General features: G+C 49.6%; 2 pseudogenes; one reads left to right on the top strand and one right to left on the bottom strand.

Moving 5' to 3' along the window:
• The window catches only part of LOC141271382 (uncharacterized), a 135262-nt pseudogene extending 128086 nt beyond the window's left edge, over nucleotides 1-7176 (bottom strand).
• The window catches only part of LOC141271381 (uncharacterized), a 526239-nt pseudogene that overhangs the window by 268375 nt on the left and 241094 nt on the right, over nucleotides 1-16770 (top strand).

The raw sequence follows: 16770 nt of genomic DNA, 5'->3' as shown, positions 1-16770 counted from the left end.
TATAACCCACCCCCAGCTAATATGACAGTTCTTAAAAAGGCAGTAAACTTTGCCGTAAATTATCCGGATGCACATGTTATGTGTATGGGGGATTTCAACCTAGTTATGGATAACTGTCTTGATAGACTCAGACTCAGACTGGATGACGGAGTCTCTGGAGTGACCTCCTCTCCCTCCCAATTATCAATGTTCATGGAAGACAATGCCTCCTTGGATCTGTGGAAGGTATGTCATCCTGATGTGAGAGAATATACCTGCCACTCATTCACTAAACGCACTTTATCCCGTATAGACTGTATATTTGGATCCAGTAACCTAGCAATGTGGGGGGGGGGGGATGTGGAGCATGGGAACAGGGGTATTTAAGTCCGATAGTACTTAAACTTAGATTTAGCCGAACCAATCACAACTTATTTTGGAAACTAAACCCATTCTGGCTGAAATTGATAGGTTCCAAAGATAGAACACTAGACCAATTAGAATGCTTCATTTCATATCATCCTGAACCCCAAAATATTAACTTGTTTTGGGACACCCTTAAAGCATATTTAAGAGTATGTTTATCTTCCACAATATTATATATTAAACGGGTGACATCAAAGGAAGATGATGAAATGGAAAAATGACTGAGGGAATCGGAAACAACCTATAAAACTAATCAAACAAATGAAAATAGAATTGAATGGTTGAGCTCCCACAGGTTATATACCCAATATATGGACACCAAATCTAAGCGTAAACTATTCTTTACCCGCCAGTCATATTTTGAATTAGGGAACCAGTCCAGTAAACTACTGGCATTTATAGTACACCAGCATAACACATCCAACACTATACTTCAAATTCGAAAGCCAGATAACTCGATAGTAACCTCAACAGATGGCATACTCCAATGTTTTCATGATTACTATAAAACACTATGTAGCTCCAAAGGTGAATTTCACACCTTAGAGTGTCTTGAATATTTATTGGACATAAAGTTTCCCACGTTAAGCCCCACTCAACAAGCCGTTCTGGATGCTTTTACTATAGAGGAGATAAATAAAGCTATAATAGATATTGCCTCAGGGAAGGCACCTGGGCCAGATGGATTTCCCATAGAAATGTATAGGAAATATTGGGATACTATGGCGCCACTCCTAAAAGTGTTTCAAAAGACCTGGGAGGAAGGTTCTTTACTAGACTCCTTTTATGAATCAAATATAATAATACGTAAGAAAGAAGGGAAGGATTCCCTCGAATGTGGGCCATACTGCCCCATATCGTTGGTAAATGTGGATTATAAAATCTTTACTAAAATCCTTGCCACTAGACTAAATTCAGTGATACTGGAAATAATACATCCAGACCAGACAGGCTTCATGCCCGGGAAGAACACATCTATTAACATCAGGAGAGTTCAATCAGTAGTCCAGGATAGTTCTCTGGTGCCAGCTAATAAATGGGCTCTGGCCTCGCTGGACGCGGCTAAAGCCTTCGATTCCCTTCGGTGGTCCTTGTTATCTGCATGTCTACAAAAATATGAATTTGGTCCTAAATTTTGGAAGTGCATTTGCATAATATATATGAATCCAATAGCCCGAATAATTATAAACAATTCTATATCAGGGTCGTTCTCCTTGGCAAGAGGAACACGCCAAGGATGTCCCCTTTCCCCGGCCCTCTTTGCTCTTACGATCAAAGCATTAGCGATACGTATAAGATCCACTCCAGCCATTAAGGGTATCAATATAGCAGACCGTCTAGACACTATTGGCTTATACGCTGATAACATGGTGGTATTTATGGATAAAGCAGAAGAAACATTACCACATGTGATTACCACTATAGACAAATTCAGTAAATATTTGGGATTATACATAAACTGAGATAAATCCGCTTTAATGCCTCTTTTCCATGATCCAATGGATCACCTTGAAACACTTTCCCCACTGCCTATTATATCTCATTTTAAATATCTAGGAATAAATATACCAAAACACAGCAGACTTGATTTACAATTAAATATTCTCCCGTTGTTAGAACTCGCCAAGCTTAAATTTGCCATCTGGAGTAAATTACCGTTATCTGTCTCTGGGCGTATAAATTTGATTAAAATGATTCTACTTCCAAAGCTCACTTATTCTCTCCAGCATAGTGCAATATTGATTTCTAAATCTTTCTTCTCAAATCTTAATTAATTAATCTCGTCCTTCACATAAGGGAAGACTAGACAAACTCAAATTGTCCACCTTACATTAGGTCTAAACAAATGGGAGGAGGGCATTGCCAGATTTCTTTTTGTATTATGTGGCTGGACAAATCAAAGCTTTGAGTAAGTGGATGCCTAACAATTATCTACCTAATTCGGAGAGCCATTTGGCCTACGCTGCAAAGGTCGATTGCATGCTGGGTTTTTTAGAAGCAGAGAAACCCAATACCCCTAGATTATTACCCTTACTCCGAATGGCACGATCAGTCAGGAGACAAATTAAAAAAGTGATTCACTTTGATGGCATCATAGCTGAAATGCCATTATGGAATAATACCTACTTCCCAGTGCTACTAAACCACCCGTCCACTCAATTCTGGATTTCACATAATGTTTCCTTGGTTAAAGATTTATATGATCATAATGTCCTAATGTCTTTTGAACAAATACAAATTAAATATAGAATTCCCAGGCCCCAGTTCTTCCACTACCTACAGCTCAGAACAGCAATTCAATCACACTTACGCCACATAAATACAACTCAAACAATATCGTCCTTCCCTTTAATAGGGATCCTCAAATCGCAATGCGATAAATAATGTATCTGTAGCCCTGTTACAGCACAGGGACTACACAGCAGGCGCTAGGATGCGTGTGTGATACACGCCGGCGTATAAGTGCTCCCAGCCGGCGTGCTACCGGACTGAGGAGTATCTCTCCACATGGCTTACAGGCGGTGCCGGGAATATGGCGTCTGCAGACTGCTCGGGGTGTATGGACACCCCTTTGTCGGAGCCGGACTGTCAGACGAAGCTACCTGCCTCCCTCCATCTAAGGCTGCCTATCCCCCGCTAAACCTGCCTGACTGAAGCTAAAGCACACGTGGAGACCAAACGACCAAGCGTCCACACAACAACACCCACATAGCTCAATGATCAGAGCGCGCCGCCACGTTTGTGGGTGGGCTATTTAAAGATTAAGCCCTGCCCATCATCGCACTATTGGTGACGTCACCTGCGACCAATCAGGTGGTGCCAGGTCACCAGATCAGCTGACTCCCAAACCACCAATCACAGTCCGCCATGTCACGGGCATGCTCAGTGCCGTGAATCCTGGACTTAGGCTGTAGCAGTCCTGTTTCCCTCCGCAACCTACGCTTCATGTTGCTGGGAACAAAGACCCAAGAGACAACTTGTACATCTCGTGCACCAGCTAGGCATTGGGACTGATGACGATGCTGAGCAGCATCAGCCCCGGTGGGACCGGAATGGGAGTCCACAGAATCCACTGATGGTTCTGAACCCATTTCGAATCCAGCAAACGGCCGACGCCTAACAATGTACCATTAAAATACTGAAGTGGTGGTTGCTGGAAATGGGCCTCTATATACCTATGTAGATATTGCAATAAAAACAAGACTTTTGCAGCTAGAATAGTCATTCACCACATTAACAATGTATAGCGGGGATTTCTGATTAATTTAATGTTAGCTTCATTGAAAAAAATGTGCTTTTCTTTAAAAAATAATGAAATTTCTAAATGACCTCAAACTTTTGAACGGTAGTGTATATATAGTAAACCAATCATATCTGACCTCGTTACGGTTATTCAGAATAGAACGGTCTCAAACTTCAGAATGCTTAAGATGCCATACAATGGATGCGGATTTTATACATATGGTGTGGGGGATGCCCAACTATCCTATCCTTTAGGAATGAGGTAACCTCGTTGTTAACCTCCCTTGTATCTACTCCTGTCCCTCTTAATCCATTAGTGTACTTATTTGGTGTGCTAGAAGAGGAGATATGGGGATACCATGTTAACATTTTCCTACAGGAGACTCTTTTCTTAGTTAGGAAAATATTGGCCTTATGCTGGATGGGTAATTGGATTGAGTTGGTAAACTCAATTATATCTTACGAGCGAACAATGCACCAGAATAGAGGCTGCTTGGGGAAATTCAATAAGATTTGGGATATGTGGAACTCGTCTCATCTTACTATATCAACTCGTAGATAATGATCTGGTACCACTATTATACAGGGTGGACCATTTTTATGGATACACCTAAATAAAATGGGAATGGTTGGTGATATCAACTTCCTGTTTGTGGCACATTAGTATATGGGAGGGGAAAACTTTTCCAGATGGGTGGTGACCATGGCAGCCATTTTGATGTCGGACATTTTGGATACTTTATTTTTTTCAATGGGAAGAGGGTCATGTGACACATCAAACTTATTGAGAATTTCATAAGAAAAACAGTGGTGTGCTTGGTTTTAACATAACTTTATTCTTTCATGAGTTATTTACAAGTTTCTCTTTGTTTACAGCCATTGACATGTCGCAGAGGTTAACACGTGAGGAGCGGATAGAAATTGTGTTGATGTCTGGTGAACGCAGTACCCAGGTCATTGCAGCAGATTTCAATGCAAGACACCCTATGAGACCACCCATCTCCCATGCCACAGTTAGCAAACTGCTTGCCAAATTTTGTGAAACAGGTTTAGTGTTGGATTTGCCAAAATGTGGACGCAAGAAAACTGTCACTAATGAAGAAACATCAGTGGCTGTCCTAGCTTGATTCAGCAAGAGCCCACAGTGTAAAAAGTATTTAGTCAGCCACCAATTGTGCAAGTTCTCCCACTTCAAAAGATGAGAGAGGTCTGTAATTGACATCATAGGTAGACCTCAACTATGAGAGACAAAAGGAGAAAACAAACTCAGAAAATCACATTGTCTGATTTGGAAAGAATTTTTTTTCAAATTTTGGTGGAAAATAAGTATTTGGTCAATTACAAACAAGCAAGATTTCTGCCTCTCACAGACCTGTAACTTCTTCTTTAAGTGGCTCCTCTGTCCTCCACTCATTACCTGTAGTACTGGAACCTGTTTGAACTTATTATCAGCATAAAAGACACCTGTCCACAACCTCAAACAGTCACACTCCAAACTCCACTATGGTGAAGACCAGAGAGCTGTCGAAGGACACCAGAAACAAAATTGTAGCCCTGCACTAGGCTGGGAAGACTGAATCTGCAATAAGCAAGCAGCTTTGTGTGAAGAAATCAACTGTGGGAGCAATAATTAGAAAATGGAAGACCTACAAGACCACTGATAATCTCCCTTGATCTGGGGCTCTACACAAGATCTCACCCCGTGGGGTCAAAATGATCTCAAGAATGGTGAGCAAAAATCCCAGAAACACACGGGGGGACCTAGTGAATGGCCTGCAGAGAGCTGGGACCAACGTTACACAGGCTACCATCAGTAACACCCTACGCCGCCAGGGACTCAGATCCTGCGGTGCCAGATGGGTGTCCCTGCTTAAGCCATTACATGTCCGGACCCGTCTGAAGTTTGCTAGGGAGCATTTGGAATTTAAAATAACATCAAAATTCAGAGCACAAATCATAGCAAGATATAATGCTCAAATAATATGTACTAAAAATAAATAATAATAATAATAATAAATATCCCGGCCAACTAATGCCTCATAGCGTACTAAAATAACATGGGTATTTAGTGCCCAAATATTACCAGCCAAATTCATAACAAAAACCTCCAAAAATTGGTCTACTTTAATATTAAAAAACATTTTATACACACACAGTGGATGTGGCTGCTAGATTGTATGTAACTCCTCCTCATGTACAGCAATGAGGAATTAATGGTGCTACATGGTGCCATTTATGGCGGCGGGGGCGCACAGGCGCCGGACCAGATTTTACACTGGTACAGGTATATTGATGACCTGTTGTTTTTGTGGAAGGGGATGTCTGCATCGAAATGGATGCTGAAGGATGTATACAAGCTGATGTTTTAAGAAAGGCAACCTCTGTAAATTCATTGATCCATGCCACATTTGCACATAATGAGGCTACCATCAGGGCCTTCCCCGGTTGGCCATTACCTTAGGATGAGGCGGATCTGTTCCACGAAAGATCGTTTTGAGGCACAAGCTTAAGACCTCAGATCAAGATTGGAGGATAGGGGTTACAGCAATAGGTCCTTTTGCCTCCACCTAAGACAACTGAATGGGAAGGTCAACTGAGATTCATCTCAACATATAATCATGAGTGGCAGAATCAGGCCCGGCGTCAGCACCCGGGCAAGTGCCGGGGCCCTGAGCAGGCGGGGGAGCCCCAGCCGGGACAATGCTTACCTCTCCCCGTGCCTCCGCAGCAGGTCCGGTGTCTTCCACGGTTGCTGCACTGTGACGTCTCAGGTCAGAGGGCACGATGACGTCTTTCCACCACGCTCTCTCCTGAGCAGTCACAGCGAGGAGCGGGAAGATTACGGTGACGCTGCGGCAGCAGAAGGTGAGAAGTGAGGTATTTCATTTTTTTTAAGGCGTGGGGCATTATATGAAGGGGGGGGTGACATCCTGCATGGGGCATTATATCGGGAGGGGGGGGTGACATCCTGCATGGGGCATTAATTGGGGGGGAGGAGGTGACATCCTGCATATGGCATTATATGGGGGGGGGTGACATCCTGCATAGGGAATTATATAGGGGGGGTGACATCCTGCATAGGGCATTATAGGGGGGGTGACATCCTGCATGGGGCATTATATGGGGGGGAGGTGACATCCTGCATGGGGCATTATATGGGGGGCGGTGACATCTTGCATGGGACATTATAGGGGGGGGAGGTGACATCCTGCATCATGGGGCATTATATGGTGTGGGGGGGGGTGACATCCTGCATCATGGGACAGGGAGATTTCATTAGAAAATGAACCTGGTATTTAAGTGTCTAATATATATATATATATACATATGTAGACATATACACACACTTACATACATACAGTGGATGTGGCTGCTAGATTGTATGTAACTGCTCCTCATGTACAACAGCAAGGAATAAATGGTGCCACATAATAATAATAATCTCCACATACCTCCACCTGCAGAGCCGCCACCACATATATGGCTGTTCTGTGCGCACAGGACCTGTGATGAGGTCACAGGAGGGGAGGAGTCAGGGGTCACATGATCAGGGGCCTCAGTGGATGCAGGACTCTGCTGTGCTGGTTGTCATGGTGCTGGATGAGGGGAAGTTTATGTGTGGGGTCAGGAGGGGTTTACAGTGTGGATGTAGCGGAGCCGCGTGTGTACGAGGTGTACGGAGCGGAGCCGCGTGTGTACGAGGTGTACGGAGCAGAGCCGCGTGTGTACGAGGTGTACGGAGCGGAGCCGCGTGTGTACGAGGTGTACGGAGCGGAGCCGCGTGTGTACGAGGTGTACGGAGCGGAGCCGCGTGTGTACGAGGTGTACGGAGCGGAGCCGCGTGTGTACGAGGTGTACGGAGCAGAGCCGCGTGTGTACGAGGTGTACGGAGCAGAGCCGCGTGTGTACGAGGTGTACGGAGCAGAGCCGCGTGTGTACGAGGTGTACGGAGCAGAGCCGCGTGTGTACGAGGCGTACGGAGCAGAGCCGCGTGTGTACGAGGCGTACGGAGCAGAGCCGCGTGTGTACGAGGCGTACGGAGCAGAGCCGCGTGTGTACGAGGTGTACGGAGCAGAGCCGCGTGTGTACGAGGTGTACGGAGCAGAGCCGTGTGTGTACAAGGTGTACGGAGCAAAGCCGCGCGTGTGTACGAGGTGTACGGAGCAGAGCTGCACGTGTACGAGGTGTACGGAGCAGAGCTGCGTGTGTACGAGGTGTACGGAGCAGAGCTGCGTGTGTACGAGGTGTACGGAGCGGAGCCGCGTGTGTACGAGGTGTACGGAGCGGAGCCGCGTGTGTACGAGGTGTACGGAGCGGAGCCGCGTGTGTGCGAGGTGTACGGAGCAGAGCCGCGTGTGTACAAGGTGTACGGAGCGGAGCCGCGCGTGTACGAGGTGTACGGAGCGGAGCCGCGCGTGTACGAGGCGTGCGGAGCCGCGTGTGTACGAGGTGTATGGAGCAGAGCCGCGCGTGTACAAGGTGTACGGAGCGGAGCCGCGCGTGTACGAGGTGTACGGAGCGGAGCCGCGCGTGTACGAGGCGTGCGGAGCCGCGTGTGTACGAGGTGTACGGAGCGGAGCCGCCCGTGTACGAGGTGTACAGAGCAGAGCCGCGTGTGTACGAGGTGTACGGAGCAGAGCCGCGTGTGTACGAGGCGTACGGAGCGGAGCCGCGTGTGTACGAGGCGTACGGAGCGGAGCCTCGCGTGTACGAGGCGTACGGAGCGGAGCCGCGCGTGTACGAGGCGTACGGAGCGGAGCCGCGCGTGTACGAGGCGTACGGAGCGGAGCCGCGCGTGTACGAGGCGTACGGAGCGGAGCCGCGCGTGTACGAGGCGTACGGAGCGGAGCCGCGCGTGTACGAGGCGTACGGAGCGGGGCCGCGCGTGTACGAGGCGTACGGAGCGGGGCCGCGCGTGTACGAGGCGTACGGAGCGGGGCCGCGCGTGTACGAGGCGTACGGAGCGGGGCCGCGCGTGTACGGAGCGGGGCCGCGTGTGTACGAGGTGTACGGATCGGGGCCGCGTGTGTACGAGGTGTACGGAGCGGATCCGCGTGTGTACGAGGTGTACGGAGCGGATCCGCGTGTGTACGAGGTGTACGGAGCAGAGCCGTGTGTGTACGAAGTGTACGGCCTGACGCAGATTGAGTCTCTGGGCGTTTTGCAGATAGGCTAGTGTTAGGCCGGTACGCAGGAGAAGGGCTTTCTTGGCGTCCGGCCAGGCCCTTTCCTGCTGGTCAGTAATTGTCAGCATTTAAGTTCTGTTCTAGGGATTCTAAGTGTGGTTTCTGCGTGTCTGCTCATGTGCCGCTAAGCCACGCCCCCTTGCCTTCATGTGCTGCTAGGCCACGCACCTTTGCGGTCATCTGCCACTAAGCCACGCCCCCTGCTGTCTGTTACAGAGTGGTTGGTTGTCCTGGAGGGCTGGGGCTGTCTCTGGTGTTTTTAAGGGCTCTGTGGGCTCCGCCCCGGTGCCTAGTCTATCTCTTTCTAACCTGGGGTGAGGTCTCTGGCAGTAAATGCAGTGTGTGAGAGTCGTTATCAAGGGTTCCTGCTGAAAGCTCCCTAGTCATCCTAGCCATCAATTAGTGCTAGGGGAATGCTGTGAGCAGCATGCTCTACCGCGTCGGTTCACCGGTTGGTGTCCACGCCATGGAGGCGTCCGTGCTACCAATCCAGTATTCCAGGGTCCGCCATTGTATGTGTGGTCCCACTGCCGCTTTTACACCCTTGTGTTGGGTGCTGCAGAGTTCCTCCTCCTCTTTAGGAACTTAGGTTGCAGGCCTTTCCTGGCCAGCAGCTATCTGCAGCCGCCATCTAGTGCTCAGGCGTTTCATGCTGCCAAATCCTTCCTGGTCTGCACAGCGGTGTCTTGCAGTGCAGAAGTTTATTAGTTTCGTTTCTGGAGTGTTGTTAACTCCCAGCATTGTACCTTGTTTAGTTACTACTTGTGTGTGCACTTAACACACTAGTTTATTTCTTTCTCTGTGCTTAGCTGAACATTCCTCTGGACTCAGCTGCTGCAGCTCCTCTGCAGTCCGGTGGACTCCGACGTGTCCTTTAAGTTTTATTTTATTTTATTAAAGGACACGCCAGCGTAACAGCCAGGTTTTTGTGATCTGTGTAGATGATCACCGGGTGCAGAGGCCCTTCCAGCAGGTAACGCCACTCCTCCAGCGCCAATTTGATGGCAAGCAGCTCACAATCTCCTATGGAGTAGTTGTGCATGGACGAGGAGAAGAGCTTGGAGAAGAAGCCGCTGGTTACCATTCTCCCGGACTGAGATTTCTGGGTGAGCACCGCTCCGGCTCTGGAGGAGGAAGCATCAACCTCCAGGAAGAACTGCTTGTTGCAATCCGGACGGTGCAGCACAGGGGCAGAAGAGAAAGCTTGTTTTAGGGAGACGAAGGCCTCCTCCGCTTCGGAAGTCCATTCCTTGGGATTTGCTCCCTTACAGGTGAGCGCGGAGATGGGTGCGGTCCGGGAGGAGAAATGAGGAATGAAGAGGCGGTAATAATTTGCGAAGTCCAGGAATCGCTGAATCGCCTTCAACCCCTCCAGTCGGGGCCATTTTAAGACGGCAGAAACCTTCTCGGGATCCATCCGAAGACCAGTCTCGGAGATAATATATCCCAGGAACGGAAGGGAAGTCTGGTCGAAGAGACATTTTTCAAATTTTGCGTAGAGACGATTCAGCCGGAGCCTTAGCAAAACCTGATGAACATTCCTCTGGTGTGAGGGCAGATCCGGAGAGAAGACCAAGATATTGTCCAGGTATACCACTACGCAAGAATACAAGAGGTCACGGAAAATGTCGTTAACTAGCTCCTGGAAGACGGCTGGGGTATTACAGAGACCAAAGGGCATCACGCGGTATTCATAGTGACCATCCCGGGTGTTGAACCCCATCTTCCACTCGTCTCCCTGGCGGATCCGGACCAAATTGTACGCCCCACGTAGATCGAGCTTGGTGAAGGCCCTCGCCCCTTTAAGGCGGTCGAACAGCTCCGAGATGAGAGGAAGGGGTTACTTATTCTTGATGGTGATTTGGTTAAGCCCCCTGTAATCGATGAACGGCCGTAGCGAGCCGTCTTTCTTTTTAACGAAGAAGAATCCTGCTCCAGTAGGGGAAGTAGATTTCTGAATGAATCCCCTATCAAGATTCTCCTCGATGTACTCAGACGTGGCCCGAGTCTCAGCCAGCGACAAGGGGTAGATACGCCCGAGGGGAGAAGCACGAGGTACCAGGTCGATGGGGGAATCATACGGCCTATGAGGTGGTAGTGTCTCAGCCTCCTTCTTGTTGAAGACGTCCGCATAGGACCAGTAGGGTGCCGGCAGACCGGGTAGATTACCCGGAGTAGACGGAGGTCGACAGGAATGGATCAGATGCTCCTTACTGCCACAGTAGAAGCAGCTCCCCTCGGCTCGGCGCGTCTCTTGGCGAGACTTGACCATCTTGGTCTGGTCAATCTGCATGGGTTCGGGCGAGCGTGCCCAGGGAATTGCTTGTTGGAGGCAGGTTTCTGGAAAACAGGAGCGAGACGAGGAAATCTTCTCTCCCGGGTAGTCTCCTTAATTCGTTCCAAGAAACGGATGTCAATCCGGGTAGCTAGTGACACCAGGTCGTCCAGGGTGGAAGGAATGTCCCGGCCAGCTAGCTCGTCCTTGATCCGTCCGGAAAGACCCTCCCAGAAGGTGGACACCAGGGCCTCTTTGTTCCATGCAAGCTTAGATGCGAGGGTACGGAACTGTATGGCATACTGGCAAATGGTGAGACTCCCCTTGGCAGAGACGGAGCAGTGAGGAGGCAGTAGAAGTCCTTCGTCCGGGCTCATCGAAGACGTTCCGGAAGGCAGTGAGGAAAGCTGGAAGATCGGACACCAGGAGATCCCCTCTCTCCCATAGAGGGTTTAGCCATGCCAATGCTTCCCTGGTGAGGTGAGACATGATGAACGCCACCTTGGCCCGGTCGGAGGGAAACTGATGTGCCAGGAGTTCAAAGTTCAGCGTGCACTGGTTCAGAAAACCCCGACATAAGACGGGGTCTGCACCAAAATGTGGAGGCGCAGAGAGCCGGGGTCCAGAACTGGATGCCATGGCACTAGTAGGCTGAGGCGCCGCCAGAGCGGGTGCCGCTCGGGTCGAGACGGACACAGATGGGGTGGACAGCGTGTCCAGGCGGGAGTTGACAAACCGCAGGTAGGTAAGGATAGTTTCCTGTTAGGATCGCTGACAAGAAACCTCCTGGTACAGGTCAGAGAGCGAAGGAGCCTGGGGGCCACCGGGTTCCATGGCCCGTGCAAACTGTTACGGATCCGGGTGGTGGAACCTCTGTGCTGCGGTGCAAGGAGGGAGCAGAGGGGCGTGACTAAGTATCTACTTGGCCCGACCAAGGTCGCACGGCGGCTCAGTCGACTCCGTGAACCAGGGAGGAACCGAGCAGAGGCACCAAGTGCCACTCTGGGACCGACCTTGTATGAGAGCAGGTGGCTCCCACGGGTCAGAAGGCAGGAACTGACCAGTACAGCGGATGAGTTCGGCAGGCAGGCAGACGGGTGGTCTGGCTAGACAAGCTGGCGGGCACAACAGGTAACTGGCAGGTGCTTCCAGGTAAGCAGGCAGGCGGGCACAACAGATAGCTGGCAGGTGCTTCCAGGTAAGCAGGCGGGCACAACAGATAGCTAGCAGGTGCTTCCAGGTAAGCAGGCAGGCGGGCACGGCAGGTAACAGGCAGGTGCTTCCAGGTAATGCTGGCTGGCGGGCACGGCAGGTAACAGGCAGGTACTTCCAGGTAATGCTGGCTGGCGGGCACGGCAGGTAACAGGCAGGTGCTTCCAGGTAAGCAGGTGGGCAGAGCCCATAGACAGACTGGCGGACTGGACTGTAGGCAGACTGTCGGGCTGAAGAGAAGTCAGACTGGCGGACTGGGCTGAAGATCAGACTGGCATACAGGACTGACTTGCAGAGGACCTGAGGGCTGAAGCAAAGTAAGTAACACAAAGCAACAACCTTGCACGGGCACCTCCATATTGGAGGAGGTGCCGTTTATAGGGAAAGTCCTCCGGCCATTGGCCGAGGACTTTTTAGGACGGCGCACGTGGCCCCTTTAAGAGGGAGGGAGTGCGCGCGCGCTCCCTAAGCATAGAGCCAGGGAAGCTGCTTGCAGGACCGCGGCGGTAAGGGGGACGGCGTCTCTGCCTGACAGGGGGCAGAGACGCTGATGCTACAGTCTGTATTCCATCCAGGACATACTATAATACTGCCCCCTATGTACAAGAATATAACTACTATAATACTGCCCCTATCTGCAAGAGTATAACTACTATAATACTGCCCCCCATGTACAAGAATATAACTACTATTATATTGCTCCTATATACAAGAATATGACTACTACTAGCTATTGAGCTCGTTCTATGCCCGGTGGCGAGCATTTTTATTGGTATATGGTCTCCCATGCTGGTATGTGCTGCCCCCCTCCTGGTATTTGTGCTGCCCCCATGCTGGTATTTGTGGTTCCCCCATCCTGGTATTTGTGCTCCCCAATCCTGTTCCCCCATCCTGTTATGTGCTGCCCTCATCCCTATCCTGGTATGCATGGCACGACTCATCCCTATCCTGGTATGCATGGCACCCCTCACCCCCAATCCTGGTACGCATGGCACCCCTCACTCTCAATCCTGGTGCGCATGGCACCCCTCACCCTCAATCCTGGTATGCATGGCACCCCTCACCCTCAATCCTGGTACGCATGGCACCCCTCACCCCCAATCCTGGTATGCATAGCACCCCTCACCCCCAATCCTGTATGCATGGCACCCCTCACCCACAATCCTGGTATGCATGGCACCCCTCATCCCCAATCATGGTATGCATGGCACCCCTCATTCCCAATCCTGGCATGCATGCACCCCTCATCCCCAATCCTGGTATGCATGGTGCCCCTCATCCTGGTATGCATGGCTCCCTCATCCCTCATCCTGGTATGCATGGTACCTCTCATTTCTATCCTGGTATGCATGGTACCCCTCATCCCCCAATCCTGGTATGCATGGTACCCCTCATCCCCCAATCCTGGTATGCATGGTACCACTCACCCCTCAATCCTGGTATGCATGGTATCCCTCAATCCTGGTATGCATGGCACCCCTCTTCCCCCAATCCTGGTATGCATGGCACCCCTCATCCCCTATCCTGGTATGCATGGTACCCCTCATCCCTGAATCCTGGTATGCATGGTACCCCTCATCGCCCAACCTGGTATGCGTGGCCCCCTCATCCCCCAATCCTGGTATGCATGGTACCCCTCATCCTCCAATCCTGGTATGTATGGTACCCCTCATCCTCCAATCCTGGTATGCGTGGCCCCCTCATCCCCCAATCCTGGTATGCGTGGCCCCCCTCATCCCCCAATCCTGGTATGCATGGTACCCCTCATCCCCCAATCCTGGTATGCATGGTACCCCTCATCCCCCAATCCTGGTATGCATGGTACCCCTCATCCCCCAATCCTGGTATGCATGGTACCCCTCATCCCCCAATCCTGGTATGCATGGTACTCCTCAATCCTGGTCTGCATGGTACCCCTCACCCCTCAATCCTGGTATGCATGGCACCCCTCTTCCCCCAATCCTGGTATGCATGGCACCCCTCATCCCCTATCCTGGTATGCATGGTACCCCTCATCCCTGAATCCTGGTATGCATGGTACCCCTCATCGCCCAACCTGGTATGCATGGCCCCCTCATCCCCCAATCCTGGTATGCATGGTACCCCTCATCCCCCAATCCTGGTATGTATGGTACCCCTCATCCCCCAATCCTGGTATACGTGGCCCCCTCATCCCCCAATCCTGGTAATGCGTGGCCCCCCTCATCCCCCAATCCTGGTATGCGTGGCCCCCTCATCCCCCAATCCTGGTATGCATGGTACCCCTCATCCCCCAATCCTGGTATGTATGGTACCCCTCACCCCCAATACTGGTATGTGTGGCCCCCTCATCCTACAGTCCTGGTATGTATGGTACCCCTCATCCCTCAATCCTGGTATGTATGATACCCCTCATTCCCCAAGCCTGGTATGTATGGCCCCCTCACACCCCAATCCTGGGATATATGGTACTCCTCTACACACATACAAAAAAAATAAACACTTATACTCACCTTTCTTCCCTGTGCTCCAGCGCTGCTGTGTCCTGTTCTGCCGGAGGCCAGGAGAGGAGTGCGGCGCCGGAGCACCGCGCTGTCTGGTGCCATTTTGCTGAAGACCCACTGCAAATGTGTCTTCAGTAAAATGGTGCCAGATAGCGCTATGCACATGTGCCAATTCCGACGCCTTCACTCCGCCCCCTGTCTCCGGCCAGAAGAGAGGCGCCGCGGCAACGCTCCTCCCAGTCAGGTAAGTATGTAAGTATGCGTAGACACTGAACGCATACCGCGATCTCCGGCGCCATACACTCCTCTTACCTGTAACGGCTCCAAGCGTTCTTCTGTCTGGAGCCAGACTGCGCGTTGCGCATGCGCATTCTATAGGGGCTTCAGACAGAGGGACGCTTGGTCAGTTATATTATAGATATATCCGTAAGCCTGAATCAGAGCTCCATCTGAGAAACCACTGTCTATTCATACCCGGGGTAAAGTTCAGGTTTGAAAAGAGAGCAGTTAAAGGATTGTCAGTGCTTATTAGGCTTTTTTTCTGTTTTAATATATCCCATGTTTTCAATGTATCTTTAATCAAGAACCCCTGAGGAGCTATCCGGATCCTTTATTATCAATTCAAGGCAAGTTTCTCAAGGGGAACTCTGAGCATCCTTGTTTAATAGTGACTCATTGTTTAGATTTATGATTAAAATGCCAGTCAATTAATCTAGCTAACAAGGAAGCCTGATGGTATAGTTGTAAGTCTGGTAATCCAGCGCCTCCGCCACCTTCGACCTCGTCAGTATCTGATATTTTAGTCGAGGTCTAGTTTGTCACCAGATAAATTTAATCAAGGCGGATCTTATTAATTAAAAAAAAACAGAAGGGGGTATAATCGGAACAGTTCGGAAAACATATGAAAAGCTAGGAAGAATGTCCATTTTGAAAGTATTCATTCGTCCAAACCATGAGATAGGTTTCTTATCATATCTCGTCAGATCTTTAAGAGTCTTATCAAGAAGTGGTTGGTAGTTTAAAGAATATAGGTCTTTCTCCTGTGAGGAAACACACATACAGTGGGTACGTAAAGTATTCAGACCCCTTTAAATTTTTCACTCTTTGTTTCATTGCAGCCATTTGGTAAATTCTAAAAAGTTCAATCTTTTTCTCATTAAAGTACACTCTGCACCCCATCTTGACTGAAAAAAAAGAAATGTAGAATTTTTTGCAAATTTATTAAAAAATAAAAACTGAAATATCACATGGTCATAAGTATTCAGACCCTTTGCTCAGACACTCATATTTAAGTCATATGCTGTCCATTTCCTTGTGATCCTCCTTGAGATGGTTCTACTCCTTAATTGGAGTCCAGCTGTTGTAATTAAACTGATAGGACTTGATGTGGAAAGGCACACAGCTGTCTATATAAGACCTCACAGCTCACAGTGCATGTCAGACCAAATGAGAATCATGAGCTCAAAGGAACTGCCCAAGGAGCTCAGAGAAAGAATTGTGGCAAGGCACAGATCTGGCCAAGGTTACAAAACAATTTCTGTATTACTCAAGGTTCCTAAGAGCACAGTGGCCTCCATAATCCTTAAATGGAAGAAATTTGGGACCACCAGAAGTTTTCCTAGACCTGGTCGTCCAGGCAAACTGAGCAATTGTGGGAGAAGAGCCTTGGTGACAGAGGTAAAGAAGAACCCCAAGATCACTGTGGCTGAGCTCCAGAGATGCAGTAGGGAGATGGGACAAAGTTCCACAAAGTCAACTATCACTGCAGCCCTCCACCAGTCAGGCCTTCATGGCAGAGTGGCCCGATGGAAGCCTCTCCTCAGTGCAAGACATATGAAAGCCCACATAGAGTTTGCTCAAAAACACATGAAGAACTCCCAGACTATGAGAAATAAGATTCTCCGGTCTGATGAGACGAAGATAGAACTTTTTGGTGATAATTCTAAGTGGTATGTGTGGAGAAAAC

Source organism: Phyllobates terribilis, unplaced genomic scaffold (assembly GCF_046119375.1).
Source record: "Phyllobates terribilis strain yellow unplaced genomic scaffold, ASM4611937v1 Scaffold_5__5_contigs__length_657084704, whole genome shotgun sequence".
NCBI lineage: Eukaryota > Metazoa > Chordata > Amphibia > Anura > Dendrobatidae > Phyllobates > Phyllobates terribilis.
The sequence above is the reverse complement of the archived record's forward strand: the minus strand, read 5'-3'. Positions and strand labels throughout refer to the sequence as shown.